Source organism: Choloepus didactylus, chromosome 10, assembly GCF_015220235.1.
Source record: "Choloepus didactylus isolate mChoDid1 chromosome 10, mChoDid1.pri, whole genome shotgun sequence".
Classification (NCBI taxonomy): domain Eukaryota; kingdom Metazoa; phylum Chordata; class Mammalia; order Pilosa; family Megalonychidae; genus Choloepus; species Choloepus didactylus.
In genome coordinates this window covers 71,047,771-71,051,704 of record NC_051316.1, presented here as the reverse complement: position 1 = coordinate 71,051,704, position 3,934 = coordinate 71,047,771, and positions in this window count along the sequence as shown.

Sequence of the window (3,934 nt, the reverse complement as noted above, 5' to 3'; positions counted from 1 at the left end):
TCTCTAAACCAAATAATAAATCACTTGTTTTCATTTGGTATACATATATTGAAAGCCTACTCCTTTTCCAGCATTCTCTAAGGTTCTACGGATACAAAGAAAAATCAAATATAGATCTTACCCTTTAGCGTTTAGAACCTAACAGGTAAAGCGACCAGTTGTCCTGATATTCTCAGTATTAGCACTGAAAGTTCTCTCATCTTGGGAAATTCTTCAGTCTGCAGCAAGCCGAGACAGTTATTCTACTACCGGGAGATAAAAGGTTTTACAAGATTATTCCCTCAAATACGAGGCGTTAATTATATTATTATGTGTTATTCTGTTATTTAGATATTGATTGTCCTTTTGGGTCCTGTGAGACAGAACCACTTTGAGGGCAGATATAGTTTTGCCTGAAGGTAAGATGGACATCTTGATGTCTGTCATCAGGAGAAATGTTGAAACATTACATAACCAAACTCAGAGGACAGGCCTGAAGAAGCACAGGAACAATTCCTATTTCCAGTGTCTTCTTGGGACTAGTTCACAAGGAAAGTAAGGAGCAGGGACACACTAATAGAGTGGGGAGCACATGGAAGAGATTTAGAGCAGGGTAGGAAGGCTTCTTCAGGTTTGAGGCAAGCTGCAAGCTATCTTGTGAATCATGTTATCTAGTCAAAAGCCTTTGGTACAGGAGTTGGGCAAGACGGCGGCATAGAGAGGAGTGGAAGCTAAGTAGTCCCCCTGGAACAACTACAAAAAAACAGAAACAACTAGTAAATAATCCAGAATAACCGCAGGGGGACAAACAAGACCATCCACTCATCATACACCAACCTGAATTTGGGAGGAATGCCCAAGAACACAGCATAAAATCTGTAAGTAAAACCTGCAGATCCAAGTCGTGAGACCCCCTCCCCCATAGCCTGAGCTGCAAAGCCTGGTGGTGGCAGAGAGAAGCTCTCTCCAAGCAAGCGAATATAGCTCAGCTGAGCTCCAACTGGGGTTTTAAGTAGCGAGTGTGAACTGCTCACTACAGGTACGAATCCCCAAAAAACAGACAGAGGCTTTGGGTGACGACTGACCTTGGAGAGCCGGAGGGTTGCCTTGGACTGGGTCTGAAGGGGACTATCTGTTTCTTTTTCGGCTCAGTGGAGAAAGCCCCAGTCATTTTCAGTTTCCAGGGCTGTGAAACAGAGAAGGATGGAGACAGCACAAGCAGAGAGAGAGACCATTGAAATGCTAATGACCTCCACCTGGGGGGTCTGTCTTCTCTAGGAGGAAAGGGGTGGGGCCCTTTCCATTCAGAACCAGACCCCAGAGCCTGGGGGAACACGGCCATACCTCCTCATACCAGTCAAGAATTATAGGCTAACAGGCACCACCTGCTGGGCAGAAAAGCACAGTGACCCGAGGCATCACAGGGTGGAGAAATTTTCTAAGACACACCCTCAGGGAAACCAGATACTGAATATTTCTTCCCTCTGGGACCTGAGCCTGTTCTGGTCTGGTAAAGCCTGATGTGGATAACCAAGGAAACCATGTGTAGACAACAGAGGATTACAACCTACACTAAGAGGAACAAAGTTATGGCCCAGGCAAAGGAACAAACGTACACTTCAACTGAGATACAGGAATTTAAACAACTAATGCTAAATCAATTCAAAAAGTTTAGAGAAGATATTACAAAAGGGATAGAGGCTGTAAAGAAAACACTGGGCATATATAAGGCAGAAATCAATAGTTCAAAAAAACAACTAGTAGAATCTATGGAAATGAAAGGCACAACACAAGAGATGAAAGACACAATAGAAATATACAACAGCAGATCTCAAGAGGCAGAAGAAAACACTCAGGAACTGGAGAACAAAACACCTGAAAGCCTACACGCAAAGGAGCAGATGGAGAAAAGAATGAAAAAAATATGAGCAACGTCTCCGGGAACTTAAGGATGAAACGAAGTTCAACAATGTACATATCATTGGTGTACCAGAAGGAGAAGAGAAGGAAAAAGGGGCAGAAGCAATAATAGAGGAAATAATTAATGAAAATTTCCCATCTCTTATGAAAGACATAAAATTACAGATCCAAGAAGCGCAGCGCACTCCAAACAGAATAGATATGAATAGGCCTACGCCAAGACACTTGATAATCAGATTATCAAAGGTCAAAGACAAAGGGAGAATCCTGAAAGCAGCAAGAGAAAAGCAATCCATCACATAAAAGGAAGCTTAATAAGACTATGTGCAGATCTCTCAGCAGAAACCATGAAGGCAAGAAGGAAGTGGTGTGATATATTTGGGATACTGAAAGAGAAAAACCGCCAACCAAGAATCCTGTATCCAGCAAAGCTGTCCTTCAAATATGAGGGAGAGTTCAAAATATTTTCCAACAAACAGACAATGAGAGACTTTGTGAACAAGACACCCGCCCTACAGGAAATACTAAAAGGGAGCACTACAGAGTGATAGCAGACAGGAGTGCGTGGTTTGGAACATGATTTTGGGAGATGGTAGCACAAAAATGTAAGTACACTGAACAAAGGTAACTATGAATACGGTTGAGAGAGGAAGGTGGGGAGCATGTGAGACACCACAAGAAAGGAGGAAAGATAACGACTGGGACTGTGTAACTTGGTGAAATCTAGAGTATTCAACAATTGTGATAAAATGTACAAATATGTTATTTTATGAGGGAGAACAAGCAAATGTCAACCTTGCAAGGTGTTAAAATTGGGGAAGCATTAGAGGAGGGATGCAATCAGCATAAACTAGAGACTGTAACTAATAGAATCATTGTATTATATTTCCTTTAATGTAACAAAGGTGATATACCAAGGCAAATGCAGATAAGAGGGGGGGATAGGGGAGGCATGTTAGACACTTGACATTGGTGGTATTGTCTGATTCTTTACTCTACTTTGATTTAAGGTTATTTTTCTTTTTGCTGCTTCCTAGCTGTCCTTTTTGTTTCCTCTTTCTTTTGCCTCTCTACCTTCTTTGACTCTCCCTCCTGCCTTGTGGAAGAAATGTAGATGCCCTTATATAGATAGTGGTGAAGGTGGTGAAAACATAAATGTAAGACCATGCAGAGAACCATCGATTATTTACTTGGGATGGAATGTATGATGAGTGAACAAAACCATATTAAAAAAAAAAAATGGGTTGATGACAAAACCTCAAGGGCAATATACTGAGTGAAATAAGCCAGACACATAGGACAATTATTGCAGGGTCTCACTAATAGGAACTAATTATAATATGTAAACTCATAGACATGAAATATAAGGTACCAAGATATAGGACAAGGCTTAAGAATGGGGAGTGGTTGCTTAGTATGAGCAGAATGTTCAATTAGGATGAACTTAAATGTTTGGAAATGAACAGGGGTGTTGGTAGCAAGATGTGAGAATAACTAACAGCACCGAATGGTATGTGAATGAGGTGGAAAGGGGAAGCTCAGAGTCATATATGTCACCAGAAGGAAAGTTGGAGGTCAAAAGATGAGTAAACTGAATCCTATGGTGGGCAATGTCCATGATCAACTGTACAAATACTAGAATTCGCTTCCATGAACCAGAACAAATGTATGACAATACAGTTAGAAGTTAATAATAGAGGGGCATACAGGGAAGAACCATATACATTTGCAAACTATATACTATAGTTAGTAGTATTTCAACATTTTTTCATAAATAGTAACAAATGTGCTATACCAACACTACGAGTCAACAATTGAGGGGGGTTGGTTAGGGATAGGGGAGGATTAGAGTTCCCTTTTCTTTCTTTCTTTTTTTTTTCATCTTTCACTTTATTTCTTGTCTGGAGTAATGAAAAGTTTCTAAAAATTGAACAAAAATTAAGTGTGATGGATGCACAGCTGCGTGAGGGTACCAGGGGCAACCAATTGTACACTTTGGATCTTTGGATAATTGTATGGTATCTTAACAATCTCA